At 42.2% G+C, this 24,933-nt stretch overlaps 1 protein-coding gene and 1 long non-coding RNA gene across 4 annotated transcripts in view; both read left to right on the plus strand.

Annotated features, from left to right (window-relative positions):
• The window catches only part of DIP2B (disco interacting protein 2 homolog B), a 134,748-nt gene that overhangs the window by 11,845 nt on the left and 97,970 nt on the right, over positions 1-24,933 (plus strand). The gene's annotated exons all lie outside the window — the stretch shown is intronic.
• On the plus strand, positions 11,004-18,340 carry LOC135977046 (uncharacterized). Its single transcript, XR_010594367.1, has 2 exons — positions 11,004-17,347; positions 17,395-18,340. It is a non-coding gene; the product is annotated as an uncharacterized LOC135977046 (long non-coding RNA).

Here is a 24,933-nt window from a genome sequence, read left to right on the forward strand (position 1 = left end):
AAGGGGAGATCCTGCACAGGCTGAGAGAACGGGGCTGGGGGACTTAATAGGTTCCTTCTCCTTCTGTGAACTCGACACGTTAATGTCTTCTGGCACGGAAGAGGAGCCTGTCTGTAACCAAGCTTTTGACAGTCCCCTACAATAACTTTCTGTGCTACATCCTGGTCCCTACATGAACACAAGCTTGCTTAATACCCCTTTCTAAATGCTTTACACTTGAAGTACCTTTCATCTGAGCATCTCTGTTCTCTGCAAACATTAATCCTCACAACATCTTTGTGAGGCCCTGTCTTATGCATGTGGGGATATGAGTCACAGAGAGATGGATGACGTGAGTTTCCAAAGGTTATGCAGTGAGTCAGTGGCAGATTTGGTTATGGAAATCAGGAGTCCTTACTGCCCTTTCCCTGAAGACTAAATAATCCCAGGCAGTGACTTCAGTACTAAATTGCACAGATTCAGTTACTTCTTTTTGGTTTCACTTTTCTTTGTAATGAACAGCTCTATGACCTTAAACTATGAATCTTGTGCTGATGAAAGATGCCAAAATGTCAGCCCTGGGGACTGAATCTTTCCTTCCTCCACCGCCTGAAAACAGATACAGCAATGGCTGGACAAGCCTCTCCAAAATTTACCCAGCATGCCTCACTCCCTGACCTGGAGGAGAGGGGAGCTTAGTCTCTATGGCCCATTCAGTTCTTTCTTGTGTCTGAGACTGCCAGCCGGGGGGCCGATTTGTGGTGGTATCCTTTGGCGATGCAGACACCTTCCCACTAAGAGCTGGGCAGAGAGCACAGATTCACTCCAAGTAGGAGCCAGCAAGCGGTAAGCAGATAACACCTCATGGTGGAAGCAGAAGGCACTATATCCCATTTCCATAGGTTTAGTAACTCGATCAGTTTGGGAGTGGGCATGGGAATGTCTGGCTGTCTTCTCTATCCAGCACGCTTGTTTGCAGTTTTTAGTTTTATCTGTAGGGGTTTTTTAGGTTGGATAAAGGGAAAAATGGCTGTTTTGTTTAGGATGCAGCTCCGATGAGGAGGGGGAGACTCCTCCCCATACCCCTCCTTTCTGGTGTATTTATTTATAAATCCTTCTATTTTAGCAGCTTCAGATGATGAGATTCCGGACTTTGCTTTTCTGGAGCCATATTGTAGCTAGAGCCAATTTCTCTCGAGAGGGGGGACATCTGGTAGCACTGATTCTGGTTTGTCTTCGTGATCCTTACTGCCTCTAGCAGGACGGGTACTTGCAGCTCATCAGGATGCTCAGGCTGCGTAGAGGTGCTTGGCAGACTTGCTAACTTGACTCACCTCTGTGTTTAAAGCCTGTCCCAGGGATGCTGCCCTAGATAGCTGGGGTTTCAGGATCTGGGTTTCAAGAGTTCATCACTTTGTTGTTTTAAATTCCATTCCGCTGAGACTTTGAGAGACAAGTGTGATGGATGTTAAAATTGTCATATGGGGTCAGACTGCTGGTCTGTTGAACCCGGTATCCTGCCTATAGTCATGGGCAATACCCAGAGTTTCATTAAAAGGTGTGTGTGTGTATAGAGAGGACCCATAGTGTTTCTAACTCACATGTAATGAGATAGAAAGGTTGAGGTTCCTTCCTAACCCCGTGTATCTGATTAGTTTATGCCCCGAAGCGTGCCATTTGATTGGGTTATCGTGTTTGTTCAGAGTGACAAAGTTCCAGAAGTCAGATTCAAATCACAGTGAAAAGTCCCAGAGGTGTGAATAAAAGCTGAAGTGAACCAAGTTTCTTGTTTGACACAAGCCAAACTATAATATTCATAGATACTGTCTTAACATGATTTTCTTTAAACTGTATCTCTGAAGGTTATAAAGAACATTCTCTGAAACTGCCGGTAAATGGGCAATTGGCTACCAAATGCACAAGCACAAATATAAAATTCCATTTTAAATTTGACTTAATATTTAATAACAAAGCCACCTACAAAAACATCAAGTTAATGTGCATAATTACTAGTAAGTGACCCTATTATGATAGTAATACATTTCTATCACTTGTGTCTTCTGGGTAATGGAATATGCACCATGTGAGCCAAAACGTTTTTGCATATTAAATAGTCAAGACAGCAAATAATAACTAGCTTTTATATGTATTGTTAAATGTACTATTTTGACTGCATATAGAGATGAGATCTGTCCTAACAGGTGCACTAGGAAAGGGTTAGTCTGAGAAACTAGATGGATCTGGGCTTTGGCAATAGGCTTGTCACCTCTGGCTGCCAGTTATAACCCGAGTCAGGTTGGCAGTGACTTACAGGGTTGGTCTTCACTTCACAGTTAATCTTGAGTTACAACTTGAGTGTTGCCTGTAACTTGAGGCCTGTCTGCACACAGAAGCTTTTGCACTAATTGTCTGAATTGGGTCAGTTAAAGCAATTCCTAATTAGGGCTGACTGGAAATCCCAAATTGTTGATAGGGTACATGGAATTAAGGAGCAGCCATCAATCTAGGATAATGTGTCTCATTATAGTTGTATAATTAGAACTGAAAAATCTCCCGCCTATATGCACCATGTGTGAGGGAAGCACTGAATTACAGCTAACGGATGCTCTGCAGACAGCAGCATTCCATCTGCTACGTGTTTTTTGCCACTACATTTTAAAAAAGCAACATCAGTAGTGGTTCAAAGTCCATGCCTGTAGTCCTCACTCTGAATAAAAGTCTGCAACTCCTGAGTATTCTCTGAGAAACTAATCTGTGTTGCCACTCTCTTGAGTATTTCCTATTTGATTTAAAAAGGCCTTTTAATACATGGTTTCAGAGTAGCAGCCGTGTTAGTCTGTATCCGCAAAAAGAAGAACAGGAGTACTTGTGGCACCTTAGAGACTAACAAATTTATTAGAGCATAAGCTTTCGTGGACTACAGCCCACTTCTTCGGATGCATATGCAGTGCAGTGCATATGCATCCGAAGAAGTGGGCTGTAGTCCACGAAAGCTTATGCTCTAATAAATTTGTTAGTCTCTAAGGTGCCACAAGTACTCCTGTTCTTTTAATACATGTGCATAATGCTTTTACAAACTTAAAAGATTGGAGTTTCTGAGATGCTTACATCTCTGTCTTCATCCTGTAGCAGTGTTTACACCAAAAACAATCTGCAGGATAATAAATTTGGCTTGTCCTTATTTTTGCAAGGTTCTAGCCAGTGGGCACTTTTTTTTTGGTTCACTGTTACCTTAGACTGTCTAAAAAACCAAACAAAACAGCTTATTGTTCAATGCTGGCATGAGTCAATGGGATTTTTCACTTGCTGGAAATTTTTCTATTCTCCTCCTCCTCCCCTCCCCATCCCCCCCGCTAATTGGGAATTATACACACTGGCATCAGGATCAGCAAATATCTTTTCTTTGAACTCTTGTGGGGGTGAGTGGGAGACTTGGACAACTTGGCATGCAGCCTTGCATTGTGGAATCCCAGCATATAAGTTACTGCATCAGTGATCAGTGAGGAGCCTTTCAGAAGAGGTCACCAGCAACAAAGCAACCTGCTTTCCCCAGTCCATGTCCCTAAAGGGAAAAAAAAACAACTAAAAGAATTGTATCCCTGCCTGATAAAATTAGGCCCTCTGTAATCTCACTGTTAGAACAGTCGGATGGCTAGCTGCCTTGAAAAACATATGTTTTAATGCAGGAATAATGCATTCCATTTAGGATTGCCATAGCTGTAGGGGCTGGGTGACTTAGTGGGTAAAGTGTTCCCATTTTGCCTCTGGGATCAGGGCTAATATCCAGCATAGGGTCCATAGTGCAGCAATAAAAAGGCACTTGCTGGGACATTGTTCCCATCCTCTGTTCTTAACAAGGACGCTGTCCCTGTACTTCAGCCCTAGCAGCTTTCAAAAACTTTGGTCCATCCTGTTATTGGAAAGAAACTTGGAGAGCAAAGGGAAGATTTATACCAGAAGTTCCCAAATTGTGGCTCTGTCTGCCTAAAGGAAACGTGTGCTAGTATAACTACATCTGTGTCGCTGCATTCATGTAATCCCTCAACGTAGACCTTCTGCTCTGATGCAGTTTAATCTGGCAACAAACCCAAGTTGACTGCACTGGTGTCTGCCCCACTTTGTGCCCATGCCCCATGCAGTGCTTTTCCATTAGGGGTTTGTACTCGGGAATGGCATAAATATCTTTAGAACAGCAAAAATTTCCTTAGTGCAGACAGAACCTGTGATGTGTGGAGAGCTGGCTGGTCAAATGCTGTGGGCAGCTCCTCAGTTCCAGCTGCTAAATTTCATTACAAGGAGCTAAAAATACACAAGTCTTGTCTCAGTGTAACTTTTCCATATGAATAGTTGTGGTAGTTGCCATAAGGGTGTTCTGTGGCTGAGTGGGTGCAGAGGTGGACTGTGTTGCTGTGAATAGGAAGGGAGGCGAGCATGGGACAAGCTCTCTATTAAGATGTGGTGCATACAGTGGAAACATATGAGGAGTGATGAATTTAGAGCATGCACCCAGGATAAATCGTGGCATGGCATCCTGCTGACCTTAAAGACTCTGGACTCAGTGGATGTGGTCTGGAGATTAAAGCACTGGATTGGGAGTCGGGAGATTTGGATTTGATTTCTGACTGTGCTACTGATGTCACTGTGTAGAACCACAGGCAAATTGCTTCTCTTCTGTGCCTCAGTTTTGCTGTCTGTAAAAGGGAGATAATGGAGCTTACCCTGCTTTGAGCCTGTGATGGAGAGTGCTATGTAAATGCTAAGTGTTGGTGGTAATCACATTTACTTGAATGTAGAGTTTACTGGTAAGAGGTTGTACAAAATTCATTGGGCTAAAATACACCTTTAATTGGGGGAACAACAGTGACAGCGATGTCCTACGGTTCTGAACATATTCTCCCACAATGATTCCATGTCAAATTGGCTCAGTTGAGAAGTCAGGATTTTTCTGCCAATGCTGCAAACTCCACCTGAGATTCAAAGCATCAAACTGTTCTGCCTTCCTCTCTCTGGCACCATCCATGTTAAAGCTTCTATAGCCAGAAGTTTCCTGGGCCACATCAGAAAGGGCCTGTCACTCACTCCCTGTATTTAAACAAAGCAATTCAACCACCTCATCTTTCCCACATCTTAGAGTAGGGTGAGAGCCCAGCCAGGCACATGCTGTTTTTCAGCTAGATTTCACACGATCTTCCCTGGGGCTGTTGGTTTCATCCTCTATCCCTTTTTCCTTCAACTCATTCGCCCGTCCCTGGCATGATTACTCTCTCCAGCTTCACCTGGCTTCTTACTGCCATTTCTCTGTCTGTTCCCAGTGTGTCGTCTTCTCCTGGAGAGCTCTGCCACAGTCACTGCACTTTTTTAGACATCTTTTTTTTCCCATTGTCTAACTCTAATACCCAAAATCTTAGGGAGCCTTCAGATTTCTGTATTTCTCTCCTGCTTAAACAGACCCATTAGCCCTGTATGCTGCTGCTTGTTTAAACAGAGGAAGCTCACTGCCTATAAAACTGCAATATTAGTCAACCCTGCATCAAGTAACACCTTCCACTCTACCTGTAGTTGGCAACCAATCTGCTGTAAGCAACCCCCTCCAAGTATCTCTGGATTTTCATTATATCCCTTTAAATAAAGATCACCCCTGCCATGCAACTAATTTTTGCTGGTTCCTTGAGTAGCCACTTAAAGGCTAGTTTTACTGTATGTTTACTGCAGTGGATAATATATGGGACTTTGCATTGATGGAATGTAAATTATTGGAAGCTAACAGGAAACTTTTCCCTTCTCTCACCACTATAATTAGACCTGTATGGAGTGATTGTTTGGGACAGGAGTAATAGCCCACAAAGTTCTTAGCCTCTGCTCCCTTTGGATATTATGGGATCTCTTCACTTGTCTTGTAGATGAACATTTTTGAAGATGGTTTTATTTTTATTTTTTTATTTTTGAGTTTGGGTTTATACTAAAGCTCACCACAGACGCGTATTAGCTTTAAAGATGCTTAAAAGGTGCTGATTTTTTCAGATCCCAAGTAGACAGGGCCAAGCCTTAGGTTAGGTTAAGTATGGAAATAGTTTATTGCATGGTTTTGCAGGCCATTTCGTTACCTGGGTAGGCCCTGCCTATGTTGACATTTGAAATTGCATTCTAGCATGAGGCATGCCAGCACAGTTTGAGCTCCACAGCAGGCAGGGCTGTCGGGACTCTCATTCCCATCCTCAGCTGTGTCTCCATTAGCAAATTTAGACGACCCAGTGGTGAAAGCACCAGTGTGTTACTTGTACTAGCATATTCCCACCAATGCAGCGATGGGCAGTGCTGTCTGAGTGTGAGATTTCCCAAAGAGGCCGGTGTACTGGAGGCCCTAGCTCCTGATGGCAGTGTGGCCAGAAAGCCCCTAAAACCGTGGTTTGGTCTGTCTGATAGCCACCATTCTTGAAAATGGTGGGTCCAGACTGACAGTAGGGAAGGTTCCATGGGCCCCATCTATGCTGTTAATGCAGCCAGCTCTTCACTTCTGAGAGTGACAGATTAATGGCACTTTGAAGGAGTTTCCTAATTAGGGGCCATTTGGGTAAGAAATAAGGTTTTTTTTTTTATTTTTTATAAACAGACTTTAACTTGCCCATTGGGAACAGAAGAAAATGCATGAGAGTCAATATGGACATCCTGATAAGACTGTTTCTTTTGCATAGTCATTGTGTCCTTATTAGCACACTTCACTGTAATTCCCACTAGAAGCTTTGTATTTCTGTCTTACTGCTCTGGAAACAGGGAGCACTTTGATAAACTACCCTTACCAGCCAATCAAAATCCAAGGAGCATTGGGGGAGGAGGGGATGGCATGAACATTTCTGCTTACATCTGAGCAAAGTTACACAGAACAATTGTAGTAGTCATTTATGCTGTCTGATGGGAAAGCAGAGTCTGTTACTAGCACAGTCTTGTGTTGAATAGCAATGCTGAAATTCCTGTTTACAGTGTGCTTTGTCACTGTTGGGAGAAGAGCATGCGAGAGTTGCTCTTAAGGGTTGGGAAATAATCTTGACGTCTTCCAGTACATGTTTACATGCTGTGCAATGGTGAGCAGAGCTGGATGGACAGAATGAGAGAGAAGCTTGTTACTTTAGGAGGAGCGAGGAGCAGGGATCTGAGTGAAAGCATAAACTGGGACATCCTGCTTACTCAGTACATTTACAGTAGAACCCTTATTTTATGAATGAATTGGGGATTGATGGGTTCATAAAATGGAACATTTCACAATTAGTACAGTGCATAAGTTGCAGTATGGTGCACTGCATCGCTTTCTTCTTGCCCTTCAAACCACTGCAGAGTGATTTCCAATTCAGTGAAGGCCTTAGAAAATATGAAGGTACCTCAACTTGTTCTTAGTCAACATTACTTTCACTATGTCATTCCCTCCTCCTCCCTCTCCCCTCTGATTGAGAAAAATAGTTCTTATAACTGGTCATTCATAAGGTCAGTGTTCATAAAATTGAGGTTCTGCTGTACAAAGTTTAGTTAACAGAATATAGAAGGTAAGTACGTCTTCAAAAGGCACTGTGTCTGGGGTTATCAAACATGACCTGTAACAGTAATGGAATATATGCTTACATCCTTGGCTCATAAAAAAATCATTTTGAAAAAAGTTACTCCATTTTACAGTTGGGAAAACGGAGGGGCACAGAGGTGAGGTGACTTGCTCAAAGTTACACAAGTCAGTGGCAGAGCTGGGAATAGAATCCAAAACTTCTGATTCAGCCCTGTGTTCTGTATGGCGGATAACACTGTCTCTTTAATAAAACAGCTGACAAGTAATACATAATTTGACCAATTATCAAACAGGTGTGTAGGTTTAGGCTGTATGTGTCATGGCTATCTTACAGTTAGCTTGAAAATTGTTGTGTATCCGCTGTATTACATTTTCAGATGGAACATTGATTATAAAGCTAAACATATAATTAGAATTCCACAAAGGGAGGCCTTCCAGGTGGAATTGCCACTGAGGGTAATTTTTGTCTTGTCTGTTTTTAACTTCTTAAGTGAGTCCCTTTTTATGCTTCATGAAAGGCCGTGTATTGCATGCAGAAAATGAGACAAAGTGAATGGGATAATATCTTTTATTGGACCAGCTTCTGTTGGTGAGAGAGAGCTCTTCAGGTTTGGGCAGATAAATATATTTACCTCACTCACCTTGTCTTTCTAATATCGTGGAACGGAGACAGCTACAACCACACTGCATACGTACAGAGAATGGTGAGTTTTTGAGCATCAAGGTGGATGAAGACAAAGCAAGTGAGTCACATGTAAATGATCCTCCTATATTATGTCCTGGCTGCAACCACACCTAGAAACCTTAAACTAAACAGTAGAGCAGTGTTTGTTATGTTTGCATTTGATACACTTCACTTGTTAAATCCTGTTTAAGTTTGCAGTACATCACAATGTTGTGTGGTTCATTTGCAAAGTAAGCTGTGAGTTGAACCACTGTTAAACATTTAATCAGAGTTGTGATTATCATCTTTGACCAGAGAGAAAGAGAAGTCAGTGGTAGAACATGATCAATGAGTTAATTGCTGGTACTTTCTTCTAGGTCAGATTAATATAAACTTTCAGAGTTAATACTGGTTTAAAATGCTGATAGTGGGGAAACAGACCACAGAAGAAACATGAAAATATAATTGTGCTCTGAGGCTTGGGTATCAAAAGATCTTTCACTTAAGTCCCTGTGCACTTATATATGTGGCTGTGTGTGTGATTTTTATGAGTACTTGGACAAAATATGGAGGGTGCAAGTAATGAGTTCCTACGTTTTTGGTCTCACCTAAAGTCTGATTTGATGCCCTAATGTATCAGATTTGAAACGTCATGATTGCTGTCAGAGTGTATCTGTCCCTTTACTATTTCAAGATGGATAAGCTGAGTTCTAAGAAATTTGAGTGTGGGTACTTTTCAAATGAGACCTTAAAAACAGATTTTTCAGATGTGCTGAGCAGTCACAGTTCCCATTAAATAGGGCATTGAGGCCCTGCCTAGTCAGCTTGGATGTTACTCTGTCCTTGTCCAAGCACCCCTGTCCTCTGTGCCCCCTAAATTGCTGTGCAGTATGGTTTTGTTCTGTCTGCTGGGCTTTGTGCATGGCCTGCCAAGTGTGATCTTCTAGCAGGAATGAACTGTAGAGATTTCTCTTGTGTGCACACTTACCTGCAGTAATTCTTGTGCAATGTAATCCTGCTCAGTCTTTTGATACCATAGTCTAATGGTGATGGTGCTGATAGCTCATGAAAATAGAGGTGTGGGCAGCCTGGACTGAGAAGGAAACTTCTTGTATTACACCTGGGCGGAGCAGCCAGTTCTGTATCAGCGTTCATGCTCTGGCAGGTCTTTTGGAGCTTTTTTCTACAGGCTCCCTCTGGTCTGTGTTGAGCCTGTAGCAAAGGTAGCTCTTTGTTCACATCTGAGAAATGGACACAGCAGAGCGTGGCACTCACTCTTCTACCAGGAACAATCGTTCATTTTCATATTGCATCCTCTGAGGGGGAGCGTCACAGAAGGCTTTATGCTGAAAGATAGAATTGTGTGAGAGATGGACACACTGTACAGTGTTGGTATACAGATTCTTCTAGGAACGGAGGAAGAGCTATGGAGCAGAGAGGGAAAAGGAGAGCGTTGGAGATTTAAACTGGGGAAGGAGCAAGTAGCTTTAGAACAGGCTGGATATATGTTCTAGGGATGGAAGAATGGGAAGAGGCAGTAATGTAGAGGAGGGATTCTCTCTCAGCTAAACAAGAGTCATGAGAACTGAGGTTCCTCGTTCTGCCACTGATTTGCAGTGTGTGGCCTTGGGCAAGTCATTTTCCCTGTCAGTCAGCTTCTCCATCTGTAAAATGTGGATAATGCTAACATGCATGTTTGAGTTTGTAAAGTGCCTCGGAATGCTTTGCTTGCAGGCGCTATATATATAGAAGACCAAGGTGCTATGAGGATAGAATGGGGCAGGGAAGCTGAGACACATTCCTTTTCTGGAAAGGAGGAAGTTTTGTCTCCCAGGACTAGACCTTAGCGTCAGTGCAGCAACCTGCCCATCACAGCTGCTCTACCAGGAGTTGGGGCCTGCAATGATCAGCTTCTGTTTATGTAGCACTGCTCCTCTCGAAGGCTCTGAAAGTGCTGTGCTAATTGCACACGGGAATTGCCTAAGCCACCTCTGGGTGAAATGTGACAGCTGTTCCCAGAGTAAGTCCCCAAGAGCTCGTCATACAAGTGAATCAGTAGTGTTTCAAGAGTTGCATAGGGATTCCAGGTTCAAGGTGGGTCTTTGCTCCCTCAATACATCCTGCCCCAAGCAATCCTAGGCAGCATCACTCCTCATGACTCACTTAGCCAGTTAATGTTTGAATGTACTTTGAACATGCCCAGTGCTATATACTGTTAAATAAGCAGGCATGATAGGGGCTCTTGGTATGCTGAATGTTCCAGGGAGTCACCGTGGTCATGAAGGAGAGGCTGTGTTAGATTCCCTGTGATCTCACTTTCCACCTGTGTGCCGGGTGCATATTCAAAGTCATTTTACCTTGTCTGTGCATGGAGAAAAGGAAAAAGGCAGCTAGGCTAGGGCAACTGGCTAGTTGTGTAAAGCCTTTGTTAAGAGACCTTACGAGCCCAAAGGAAACCTGTGCCCGCTGTAGGTCCTAGCACAGCCCCGGGGGCTTTCCTGGCCCTGTATATAAAGAAGACGAAGGCAGTCGTATGGAAATTATTGCACACTTTTATGTGTCAGTCTAGATTAAATCTACAGGCCTTGGCTGCTGCTGCTGTGTTTGAATGGTCAGATCTTGGGCTCAGTTTTCAGTATCTTCATCTTCCAGTATCAGGGGGTAGCCTGTATCTACAAAAACAACAAGGAGTCTGGTGGCACCTTAAAGACTAACAGATTTATTTGGGCATAAGCTTTTGTGGGTAAAAACCTCACTTCTTCAGATGCAGTGATGTTTTTACCCATAAAAGCTTATGCCCAAATAAATCTGTTAGTCTTTAAGGTGCCACCAGACTCCTTGTTATTTTCATCTTCCAGGGCTCTTAGTTGGGCACTTTCTCCAGTACTAAACTCCTAAGTCAAAAATAAAACACCAGGAAAGCTGTTCATTAAGTCTGTGGGAAGGTGCACAAAACCACTCTCTTCACTGAACTCTGGAGTAGTGTCTCCCAGTCCCCTGCTTCCTTTCTGTGGTTAAATACATCTATTATGTTTATATACACAGAAATCATCAACTGAAACTGGCTCTCAAATTAAGGTACTTTACAAACATTTACAAAATCTAAGACTAATGAAAATGCTTAATGATTTACTTAATTCCAATGGAAAATGGTTTTAAAATAAATTATCTATAGTGTCTAACTCACCATTGCAGCACTAAGAATTGGAAAATGAAACTAACTAAAAATGGAAAAGTGAAGTTGGCTTCACTGACTTTCATTGTCCGAGTTCAGTGGTGTATAGTATAAGAACGGCCATACCGGGTCAGACCAAAGGTCCATCTAGCTCAGTGTCCTGTCTTCTGACAGTGGCCAATGCCGGCTGCCCCAGAGGGAATGAACAGAACAGGTAATCATCAAGTGATCCACCCCCTTTCACCCATTCTCAGCTTTGGCAAACAGAGGCTAGGGACACCATCCCTGCCCATCGTCGTGGCTAATAGCCATTGATGGACCTATCCTGCATGAATTTATTTAGATCTTTTTTAAACCTTGTTATTGTCTTGGCCTTCACAATGTCCTCTGGCAAAGAGTTCCACAGGTTGGTTGTGTGCGGTGTGAAGAAATACTTCCTTTTCTTTGTTTTAAACTTGCTGCCTATTAATTTCATTTGGTGACCCTTAGTTCTTGTGTTATGAGAAGGAGTAAATAACACTTCCTTATTTACTTTCTCCATACCAGTCATGATTTTATGGATCTCTATCATATCTCCCCTTAGTTGTCTTCTTTCCAAGATGAAAAGTCCCAATTTTATTAATCTCTCCTATACGGAAGCTGTTCGATACCCCTAATCATTTTTGTAGCCCTTTTCTGAACTTTTTCCAATTCCAATACATCTTTTTTGAGATGGGGCAACCACATCTGCACGGAGTATTAAAGATGTGGACGTACTATGGATTTATATTGGGGCAACATATTTTCTGTCTTACCTATCCCTTAACGATTCCCAACATTCTGTTTGCTTTTTTGACTGCTGCTGTACATTGAGTGGAGGTTTTCAGAGAACAATCCACAATGACACCAAGGTCTCTCTCATGAGTGGTAACAGCTACTTTAGACCCCATCATTTTACATGTATAGTTGGGACTATGTTTTCCAATGTGCATTACTTTGTATTTATCAACATTGAATTTCATCTGCCATTTTGTTACCCAGTCACCCAGTTTTGTGAGATCCCTTTGTAGCTCTTTGCAATCTGCTTTGGACTTAACTATCTTGAGTAGTTTTGTATCATCTGCAAATTCTGCCACGTCACTGTTTACCCCTTTTTCCAGAACATTTATGAATATGTTGAACAGTACTGGTCCCTGGAGATCACCACTATTTACCTTTCTCCATTCTGAGAACTGACCATTTATTCCTACCCTTTGTTTCCTTTTAACCAGTTACCAATCCATGAGAGGACCATCCCTCTTATCTCATGACAGCTTACTTTACTTAAGACTCTTTGGTGAGGGACCTTGTCAAAGGCTTTCTGAAAATCTAAGTACACTATATCCACTGGATCCCCCTTGTCCACGTGCTTGTTGACCCCCCTCAAAGAATTCTAGTAGATTGGTGAGGCATGATTTTCCTTTACAAAAGGGATAAATGATGAAAAAGGTGAATAACATTGCCCAGCTTTCTAAAGTGCTCTAAAATCTGTGGATGAAAGTGCCAGATTATTGCTAAGCATTAACCTTATTAGACTGTTAAATCCCGGTGACACCTTCTTTTTCTTGTAGGGTATAAATGGGGTGGGGTGCATTGTTTTGTTTCCTTCATGTATGTGTAACATGTTGGTGGGAGAGTTATGGGAATACCTTAATAAATAAGTTAAAATAATGAGCCTTATGTAAGTAAGCAAGCTGCTTTATTACAGATAAGGCAGGTGGTATTTTGCAGCATTTTGTTAACAGAAGAAACAGTTTTGTACAAGGTGAACAAAGGTGCTCTGCCAACAAGATATTAAGCAAACAGATAAAACTACACAATGCAGTAGTGATCTCTGTCTAGCACACGCTGGGGCCAGAAGTAGATTGGGGAGTGAATGATTTTCCCATTGCTAAGGAGGGCTACTCCTCAAGTTCTGGTGGAGTGATTTGGGGAGCAGAGGAGATATAGCTAGTAATTCTCTGCTGCTGCTTACTAACAGGGACACCATGAGAGAAAAAAAATGAGGAAACAGGTAATATAAAGCACCAGGGTCTATGTTATGCAGAGGGAATTCTCAGGTGTCCTCTGTATTTTTTATTTTATTTATTTATTAAAGCTGCCATTTATGCAGAATGCTGCGAGCGATGTGCATGAAACTTCCAAGGATTTCTCTAACCCTGCAGAACAATGTTTGCATGGTTATTAAATGCATGTCATTGCTTGCTCTCTGCATTGAGCAGAAGTGAGATTTCTGTGGGAAGCTGCTAGTAGTTTGACCTTTGAAATGGAGTCCAGCGTCACTTGGCTTGGACACTTTGTGTAACTTTGCTCTTGTAGTAGTATATTAGGGAAAAACCTTTGTGTTTGCGTAAATGTAATCCCAGTTCATACAACAAATGCTGCTTTGTTGGAAGACTCCGTTGCAGCCTGCTTGTCCTCCGGTATGTCCTCCGGTAGAATTGTCATTTCCGCACCAGAAAAAGGAACCAGACAGTATGAATTGTACTAAAGCTGTTTGTTGATTTCTGCAGTATTTGGGAATATGCTTAAAACATGTTTAAATCCTGTATACTCTGCAAGCTTGAATCTTGCATTAACCATGGTATAGCATTACCATGCAGTCACTAGGCAAAAATTAATATAAACTGGTGGGACCTTGTACTATGGCTCCTGTAGTGAGAAACTATAACTTGTAGATTAAATTTCCACTTTAGGCCCATCTGTGCTAGTTTCTAACTATATTTGTAATATGGACAGCTGCACACGTGGTCTGTATCTGTGCACAATGCTGTTAGCATGAATTGCAGCTCTCTGCACGGCACTATAATTATTAGGTTAGAACCAGGTTCCACACTGGTTGTGCCATGAAGATGTAACCACCAAACATCCTACCTCCAGCTGTCATGTGAAAATACTCTCTTCTCTGCCCTTGCAGAGGCAGCTGAGGTGGGATAGAACATCTGCGGAGGTTTTCCCAGAAGGCACTGATACAAAACATCGTGCAGGGTTGTAGTTGTGGGCAGGCCGAGGTGGGTTTGTCATTGAGAAAAGCTGCACTACAAATGTGCTGCACCATATTGGCTAAGTGTGTCTGAGTCTGATTCCCCTGAACATAATTCTGAATGGAATACAGTTTATTATTTGTGCTGTGGTAGTACCTAATTGTGGATCAGGGCCCTGTTGTGTAAGATGCAGCACAGGGCTGTATAAAATTATTCCTGTAATAATTAGGAGCCTGTTAAGTGCCTTGCTCAATCTGAAGGCAGCATAAACCCATGCCCATCTTCCACATTCTGCTTTTTCCAGGATTTTAGCTAAATTGCAGGCTTCCAATTGGGATTTTATTTCTCTAATTGATCTCTCTTGGCAGAGTGTCGCATCTTTAATTAATGCTGTCAATACTGCCTTAAACCCCCCTAAAAATTGTCATGAGCTGTCTCTAGTATTTCAAATTACTATAAAAAGACCATTTTAAAAAATCTATAGTTGAAAGTAAGCCCTGTAGTTTATATAATATTTTATGAAGAAGATCCAAGCATCTCCTGTTACAAGGATGCACTGGTTTTTTATACATAGTAGTTGTTTCTAGAATGGCTAATTTCCAGCAATTATGGCTCATTAAGTATAGCAGTGGATGGCTAATATAATACATCTTTATTTTCTAGCATATCTGTTTTGGAATGCAAAAATACCTTGGAGTTAAACAAAGCAAGAGGGTGGGTTTGCAGTTGAACTCTGAAAAGGCACGTGATTGAGTCTCAGGGAGGCAGAGGCGGATGCAGGGGGTGCAGAGAAGACGGCTCTGCTACCAAGGAGAGGAATCCATCGCTAAAAGAATAAAGGGACACAGGAGGGGAAGGGAGCAATGAAACAGAATGGAGCGAGGCCCTGAGACAGTATATTCAAACAAGGGAATTTTTCAACCGAATCCTAAAAAGAATGGGAAGCCAGTGAAGTTGTTCTACGATTGGGGTGATATGGAGAGGGACTGGCAACCATATTCTGTAGATCAGGGCTCCAGGGGAGACCAGAGACTTGCAATAGTCAGATAAAAGAAGATGAAGGCCTGGAAGAGGGTTTCAGTAGACACTGAAATGAGTCAGTGGTGCTGTTGGACAAGGTCATCAATCCATTTGCTGCTGTAGAGAGGATATTCCCTGTACCATCTGTTTCTCCTGGAAGCATTTTTCCAGAACTTTGTGCCCGGTCATTTTTACTTGATGGTTGCCAGATACTCTGCCTTCAGCAAAGGCAACAGATAGATCTCTCCTATACAAACAAGGAGAGTTGAGACCTTGCTCATCAAGCTCTGACTGAGTGACTTAATGACTGGGTAGGCTCATGTCAGTAATGATTTATCTTGAGTGTAAATAACCTTAAACATAGTTTTGCTCTTCACTTATCTATTGTGTTTTCTGCTTGGGGGTGTAAATATTTTCCCAGAAGGTTTTTGGTACAGTAAGTACCTCCAGTGTGCCATCCTTCTTATTGCTAGCATCTTTAAACTCTCAGTTGCATGATAAGATAATGATTTAATTAATTAATGCAAAATTACTGTGGTAATCTTATCGGAGTACCTGTGACTAAGGGTTTGTTCGTCACAGCTAGCGCAGGAGTGTCAGATTCTGTCACACTGTTTTGGGGCAGTTTTGATGCAGGTTGGGATTCAGTTTATGGCAAACCCCAAGAATGACAGTAAGGCCTTTGGCTCCTCCATCAATTTACATCTTTTATGCTTTTACATTTTAATTCATTCTGCATGAATAGGGCTTAATTAACAGTTAAAAAATGTAACACCTTTCCTATGACAAATGCACAGTTTTCCCTTTAACACTCCCAATTTTATATGGATAACTTAAAAGAATTCTGCTAATCCAAGTAATAAAAACTGGAGTTGATCATTAATATTGTAACAATTAAATACCAACAGGAAATATGGGTATAAAGATTAGACCGTTGTGAGGTGGGATATTGTGAGAAGAAATTGGGCCGTAACAGTAACTCAAATCACCCCTGTATTAATTTATTTATATAAGGAAGTGTAAGTGCGATTTTATGCCCAGTAAGGTGTCCAGTCACTGACATTGTTGGAAGAGGAGTACTTGTGGCACCTTAGAGATGAACAAATTTATTTGAGCATAAGCTTTCGTGGGCTAAAACCCACTTAATCGGATGCATGCAGTGGAAAATACAGTAGGAAGATGTGTGTGTGTATATACACAGAGGACATGAAAAAATGGGTGTTGTCATACTAACTATAACGAGAGTAATCAGTTAAGGTGGGCTATTATCAGCAGGAGAAAAAAAACTTTTGTAGTGATAATCAGGATGGCCCATTTCCATCAGTTGACAAGAAGATGTGAGTAACAGTAGGGGAAAAAATTAGCATTGGGAAATAGGTTTTACTTTGTGTAATGACCCATCTACTCCCAGTCTTTATTCAAGCCTAATTTGATGGTGTCAAGTTTGCAAATTAATTCCAATTCTGCAGTTTCTCGTTGGAGTCTGTTTTTGAAGGTTTTTTTGTTGGAGTATTGCGATTTTGAGGTCTGTAATCAAGTGACCAGAGAGGTTGAAATGTTCTCCGACTGGCTTTTGAATGTTATAATTCTTGATGTTTGATTTATTCTTTTCCGGTTTGGCCAATGTACCTCTACCAATGTGATATATGCCATCATGTGCCAGCAATGCCCCTCTGCCATGTACATTGTCCAAACCAGACAATAGCCCACCGTAACTGATTACTCTTGTTATAGTTAGTATGGTAACACCCGTTTTTTCATTTCCTCTGTGTGTATATATATCTTCCTACTCTATTTTCCACTGCATGCATCTGATGAAGTGGGTTTTAGCCCACAAAAGCTTATGCTCAAATAAATTTGTTAGTCTCTAAGGTGCCACAAGGACTCCTCGTTGTTTTTGCTGATACAGACTAACACGGCTACCACTCTGAAACCTGACATTGTTGGCTAATTAAAAGGTTTCCTTTGGAGTTTTCAGTTGTCTTAAATTGACAAGTCATTCCAGGTGGTTGTTTAGCCTTGTACCAGCCAATCTTTGTAGCTTTAACTTTGGGATTCTCCTGGAAGCAAATAGGAGGACAGTTAAAAATAAAATAAAATGTAGCAGTAATATTAACAATGCAATTTCAAAAACAAAATTTCCGTGACGGAAGCATAAAGTCCAGATTAGTTAAGGCACAAATACATCTATCTGTCTTGATGCGTTTTACCTTTCCTGCTATTGATCTGAAGAAAAGTATTCCCTTGGATATTTTAGGGAAAAGAAGAGAATGCAATCTACTTCTGTGTCTGCAAAACCCCCCAGTACACTTGTAACCAGAAAGATGAAATTGCCCTTGAAATATAGTACAGAGAATAAAAACAAATGCAGAAAATGCGACTTTGAAAACATGGGCCCAGACCGCCTATGCTCCCAGTTTTTTCAGCTTGTAATGCTAAATATTGATGCTAAGCCTGTTCTGTGGTGTTTGCGTTTCTGGCTGCTCCAGTTTTCATTAGCTGGTGTTACAACTATTTAACCATTTGAAGAATGGATTTTACTACAGTTTTCCAGCAACCTATACTGCTATAATGTTTTCCCCTATTTATTCACAATAGTATCTAGAATGTTTGTAGGTAAAAATCCATAGATGTGTGTGAAAAACCTTTCATCTCTAGCTTTGGATACTATATAGAGCTTCAGTTTCCTGTGGGTTTCTGCAAGCCTAATCGTTTTTCAGAAAATATGAATTTTTAATTTAGGCTTTTTAAAGCTTTTAACATGTTTGGTAGGCTGTTCCTTCCTCCATTGTGGTGGTGTATGTGAGGACAGCTTGGAGTGAATACAACTTAACTTAGTCTCTGGCATGGGATTTTATTTATTTTATTTTGATTTACAGTGGATGTAACTTTTAAGAAGCCTGTCTTGGGCTCTTAAGTGCCTTTGCCACGAGTTAAACATAAAATAAAACCAGTAGCTTTGTACTCCAAAGACTAACCAAGCAGAGATCAAATCAGACCCAAACAAGACTCCTTTTGTCAACAAATAACAGTCCATATTGTGCCCTTCCCTCACCAAAATCCTTGGTAAATAGAAGAGTCTTGCAATGGGCCCTGGAGATGAACAGATTTTTGTCTTTTTTGGACCAAAGGGTTTTTTTGGGAAGGGGAGGGGGGGAGGGAAGAGGGGGAGGAAGCAGGTTTCAAAGGATCTGTATTGCCAGCTCGCAGTGCAGCAGCAGAGGCAGACTCCCTAAGGGTACGTCTATACTACCTGCCGGATCACCAGGTAGTGTTCGATGTATTGGGTCGATTTATCGCGTCTCATCTGGACACGATAAATCGATCCCCAAATCGACGCCTGTACTCCACCTCAGCAGGAGGAGTAAGCGGAGTCGACGGGGGAGCCGTGGCAGTCGACTCGCTGCTATGAGGATGGCCAGGTAAGTTGAACTAAGATACTTAGACTTCAGCTACGTGAATAGTGTAGCTGAAGTTGCGTATCTTAGTTCGAACCCGCCCCCCCCCCCCCCCCCCCACTAGTGTAGCCCAGGCCTAAGTCTTGATATGTTTTGCCTTTGATCAAATCAATTCAGACTTGATTTCAATCTGCAGTAAGGACAATTTGGATCTCTGAAGCTCTGTAAGTATGCATATGTGTACTATTTCTGTTGCAGGTCTTTCAGTATACATGATGCACTTCGCTTTCGCGTGTCTGGGACTAAACCATGCTGGTTTATTTATATTGCTATTTTTAGCAGTTTTATAAGTAATGAAGTGTATTCTGATCCTTAAGTTTTTCATGATAAAATTGTCTTCCTGAAGATTACAGTGGTTTGCACCAAAATGCCATAAATATTTACCAGCTGTGGAAGAAAAGAAAAAGTTCCCATTCTTCCACAATAAAGGTGAATGTCTTAGCTCAAATGGAAAACACAGAACAACACTGGGCCAGAGCCATTTCAATTAGTTGTCTTTAAAACAGATTTAAATACATGGAGTAATTAGGGAAAATTCTTGAGGCCTGATCGAGCAAATACTTACTGCTGTGAGTAGGCCCATTGCCTTCTATGGGACAGCTTGCAGTAATAAGTATTACACCCAGATATTAAGTGCAGGATCAGACCCCGAGTTTGAGAAGTTTATACCTTTCAGTTTGACTTTAACAGCCTATCTTGCCCTAAGCCACTCAAATGTGCATCACCAGGTGCTCTGTAAAACCAGGCTATTGGGCTTGCATGAATCAAGATGGCAACAAAGGGGAAGTGCACTCAAGGTTTTGTTCCTGACAGAAGCCATGTTTGATTTCTAGCTGATGTTAGTTTTTAAATGAAGGCCATTGATGCTGGAGCAGTTGAAACACCTTTTTAAAGCATTTGTTCTTAATTATATCTCGTGGTCCTTTAACACTGAATTTAGTAACGGGAGTTTCACTTACCTGGTGTGGGGGGGGGGAAAGCATAACTTGTGCTTTATTTTTCTGATAAATAAAAAGACTATATAACTTAAACTGAAGGGAGTTTTTTCCTGCTGTATTAAGGACCTGTGGGACTCAGTGGCAAAGAAACTCCGAAGAAACACCAGAATTAAATAGAGCATATTCGAAGCACAACTATATTTAAGAATCTGCTAAGCCAATAAAGCAATATTTACTTGCTGTCCTTATAGTGACCCAGTCCAAATGTAAAATCAGCTTCCTGGTCCATTGATGTTTAGTTGTTCTATGTAAAAGAAGGGTGCGTAACACTGTCATTTGTATTGTGTAAATCTCTTTTTCACGTCTCCTCAGGAGGAGACAGTTTAGTTGGAACCTGCCCGAAATGAAGCTTCATGAGGTCTCTGGCAATGAGGCTGTTAGTTAGGCCTTAATCTTTATCATGGCAATTGCCTGGCTTTTCCAGAGGTGGCCCTTCCTTTGGGTATATAGGCTTGGCTGTACTGGAATACCTCACTGGCCCATCAAGATAGTATCCTGCCTTCTGTACCGGGCAACATCTGATGCGTCAGAGAAAAGTAACCCACCACCTGCTTTCCAGCTGTGCAGTTCTGAAAATTACAGAACTTTATTAGAGAAATACGGGTCCATGTAGACCAGATCCTGGAGGGAGGAGTAAGAGGAATTCAGATGAGATGTTTCTGCAGCTGTTCTGCTATGTAAACTGCTTCAGAGCTTTTAAAATCATTGCTTTTGTAAACAAAGCAGAGACTGTCCACATTAAAGTTTTGGCTGAATTGTCCTGTTGTCTTATTGAATCTCTCTGTCCCCAACTTCCTATTAATATTGCAGGAAGAAAGGTGCATTGGAATAATTTGATCTGCTGCTCGCTCTTGTGCCCTGCAACACAAAGGGATGTCTTCTATTTGATTTTTGGCTGGTGAAAAATAAACAGGATGTACGTTTTATCTTGCAGGCTTTGTCCATGTGAATTTTTTTAGGTTGAGAAGCTTGCTTTCAAAAATCATTAGGTTGACTTTTTAAAAGTTTGTAGTGTCATATTTTAAAGTGCATTCAGAACACTGTTCCATTGCAGGTGTTCTCTTTCTGCTAATTAATCTGCTGTCAAAGATTTAACAATCCAGCTAATCCCTGTCTTTAAATGGGTGGAACTTTTTTGTACCTGTCTGTATATTTGTTTTTTTCTTCTATTGGCAAATTGCTGACTGTGTATTCTCAAATAGTCTTTAACTGTAACTTCCCCAAACTGCTTCCCCTCTACCAGTAAGTGGACACTTCTTGAGAAGTCAGTGCATTTAAATCCCCCAAAGAGGAAATGTTGCTACTTAGTATTGCAGACTGCAGCAGGAAAAGCCAATATGCCCAAGGTAATAGTCGTGTTCCTTGTAGAATTTGTTAAACAGGAAATAAAACACACTTGTTTAGGTCTGTATGTTTAGGTTCAGGGACCATTGGTGTTGGCGGAGAAAGGGTCATTGGTCCCATTCATCACAGTTGTGTGACAGTGGTGACCTACTGATGGCAACAGAGGAGAAATTAATCCCCCAGTGTCCTGCTAACTGTGGGAGGCACAGGGATATCGAAACCAGACAAGCATTTATTCTGTGTATGAAAAGGGCAGGTTGCTTCTATTTCAGGGCAGGCAAAATAAGAACTAATTGGTAGCAACAGCTTTATTTAGACAATTTTGTTAAACTATTTAAAAATTAGTGGAGACTTGCTGCTTTTCATCAGCTGCAGAATCTTCATGTCAAGTAACCATATGGCATTTCTTCTGTAGTTGTTAACTTACCCCATGTGAAGATCTGGAATGTGAACCCAGCAACATGTGTCAGTGGGCAGATCCACACTATGACCTTGTTATATTTGACTTGTTTTGTAGCTTAACGAAGGCTAAGCAGTTTCCAGTAACAGTAATGTTCCTCATCTAATGAAGAACCAAGGCATACTCCACATGTCTGTCATCCTCGCTACTAAACTGTATGATGAAATTAACTCGCTTATCCTCTGCCTCTCCTACTTCCTCTTGTGGGCATTGTCATTATTAGGTTAGTAAGGTGTGTTTCAGACTATCTTTCAGTTGGATGGTGTGTCATGCAGGAAATGTGTTGACTAGCACATGCTTTCACTTTTGCATCCAAAATGTGTCCGTTAGTTTGTATGGGTTAAGGCTTTGGGAACTGGTGTACATATGGTAAGTGTACATATTGTAAGGCTGTGCGTTGATCCTGACATAGAGAAGTTTGGGGATTTGTTTTGTTGGCTTTTTTAAAATACTGATCTGGGATTAGCTATTGCAAAATATTAGGGTGGGACAAGGTCAGACATAGTTGCCTGCTTCCAAAATATCTTCTGGCTTTGAGTAAAGTCTTGGTATTGTCTATTGATTAGTTTTAACAGTTGTGGTCAATCTTGCATGCTTTAATTGTGCTGAAAACTCAGGGTTTTTAAAAGAAACAAGCCAGCCTACACAGGATTCCATAAAGCCACAATGGAAGGTCAGCAGAGACAGTAAATAGACCCCCTTAGAAGAAAATTCCGTTCTTGACTCAAAGCAGCATGAACTAGAAACTCTCCTCCCCAGTCTTAACATAGAAGAACCATCAACATGTCAGTTTCACCAGCAGTCACTCAGCTGGACTGAGTGTGACTAAGATCAAGTGTATCCACTTTCAGGGCTCACTACACCATCTATCAGATGTCATTTCCCACGCACTTTCCCTTTGTGGGGGTTGTGTTGGTGGGGGAGTGAATGGGACAGGGTTTTAATATGCTTTTTTGTTATCAGCCTTAATTGTATCTGCCCCTTGAGCAGTGAAGACTCTTGTGTACAATGTGTCTAAATAAAGTAGAGAAACAGTAAGGATAAAAACAAGGGAAGGGAGGCAAATCCATAAAGTAAACAGTATTTTTGTTGTTGTTGTTCAAATTGTGCCCAGCTTCCAGTGATTTGCAGAAGGGGCAAAGGTACGTTCAGTCTTGTATTAAGTAACTGTAGTAATGAGAGTAATGCACATGCTGAGGGGGACCCTTTTAAAATGGCTTTTCTATGCATTTCTCATGATTCCTGCCTCAAACAACTGTTTTCTTAGAAAATGTATCCTGCAGTCAGGGCTGTACCTAGGTGGGTGCGGAGCCTGGGACATAGGTGCAGAGTTTCGATCTGCCAGGCCGTGGGGTGTGTGGGTGGGTGTGTGTGCATGCTCTGCCCTGGCCTACTCCCACTCCACCCCTTCACCCAAGGCCCCACTCCTGCCTAGTTCTGCCCCATCCCCCGAGCATGCTATGCCCTCACTCCTCCCTCTTCTCCCCTCCCCCCCCGCACCTCCAGGTGCTGCAAAACAGCTTATTGGCGCTAGGTGCTGGGAGGGAAGGGGAGGCGCTGATTGGCTGGGCCCGCCGGCGGGCAGGAGGTGCTGGGAGAAGCGGGAGGTTGGTAGTGGGGCTCCTCCTCTTCCCCCTGCCTCACTTCCCCACCTGCCTCCTCACGAAGCGCGGGGCTCCCCAAAGTGCGGGGCTCCCCAAAGCGCAGGGCCCGGGGCGGTCCCCCCCCATTTGCCATACCCTAGGGATGGTTCTGCCTGCAGTTCAGTGGCCGTGTGCTAGGTCTACAACCCACAGCTAAATTACTGAGCAATGTGTAGTTCTTTTAATGTTTACTGGTATCATTTCTCTTGCCCTTTATCTTGACCTTAGCTTGGAGCTTGAAGGCCTTCACAGAAGAAGGCTCCTGCCACATCCTTTACAGCATTTAAACAAAGTGCTCCTGAAACTTTGAGACATTGACTCTTCTCCAGTGTACCAAAAAAGGCCCCAAACAGAAGTCCTTCCTCTCATGATCTTCTTGTAAAGAACATTGTCGCTGACAGAATGGTAGGGTTGTTGTAGCTTTGTTGGTTACATGCCAGTATGGTTTCCTTAGCAGTGAAATTCCTCAAGAAGCAGTGGTTGCTGATGTAAACATAACTGAAAACTTAATACTGTCTGCTCTGAGCATTGAGCCTGAAATCTGCTGCCTGTGCATACTGTATGCTCACACTGTATTATGTGATGCATTGGGGCATGTTGGATCACTTTTTCTCCTGCTTTTTTTATTTAAACCAAACTTCCACTTTTTAGTGACCAAAAGTATGTTGAGTACTTTGTATGCCAAATAGGAAATGCCCAGAAATAAGGGACCAGTCCTATAGTCTCCTATGCAGCAAGGACTTTGCCACTACCAAGCATCCCATTGACTTCAGTGGGGTTCTGTGTTGATGCAGGGAACGGCATTAGCAGATCTGCCTGCAGGATTGGGGGCTAATTGTGGACTGACTTGATGGGGGAGTGGCGAGGGGTTGGTGTGGTAACATGTAGTTATCCATTAAGCATGCACTTATCTTGGTGGTTGTTTCAAAAACAAGTATTCACTTCTTATGGATACTGTGAAAGTAGGAGTGAGTTTTAAGGAGGGCTTTGAATGAGGGAGAGTAGTGGCTTATAGGATCAGAATTGGGACAGTATTCCATGGTGTGTGTGTGTGTGAGAGAGAGAGAAAAGACATGGTGCTGGTTTTGGGAGCAATAAATGCACAGTACCCTAAAACTGGCATAATTGGCTGGAAGACTGAGGCTAGGGTAGAAATCGACCTCTCGGGGATCGATTTATCGCGTCCCGTTGGGACGCAACAATCGATCCCCGAATCGGCGCTCTTACTCCACCAGCGGAGGTGGTAGTAAGCGCCGCCGACAGAAAGCCGCAGAAGTCGATTTTGCCGCCGTCCTCACAACGGGGTAAGTCGGCTGCGATACGTCGAATTCAGCTACGCTATTCACGTAGCTGAATTTGCGTATCTTAAATCGACTCCCCCCTGTAGTGTAGATGTACCCTGAGATTATTGCTTGGAATCCTGACTGAGATCAAGTACATCTGGCACTGTAATGTTGCCTTCAAATTCCTTAGAAACAAACTGTTTGCAAAGCCTTCTCTTTGCACTATGCTTGTTTGCCATTGTCTGGTGTCTTGTATTTGTCTGGATCAGACAGTGAGCTGCCCAGGCCAGTGACAAGATCTTCTTGTCTGTCAGGTAAGATGTATACTTGTCACTTAGGGTATGTCTACACTGCAGTT

The sequence above is a fragment of the Chrysemys picta genome, chromosome 22 (assembly GCF_011386835.1).
Source record: "Chrysemys picta bellii isolate R12L10 chromosome 22, ASM1138683v2, whole genome shotgun sequence".
Lineage (NCBI taxonomy): Eukaryota > Metazoa > Chordata > Testudines > Emydidae > Chrysemys > Chrysemys picta.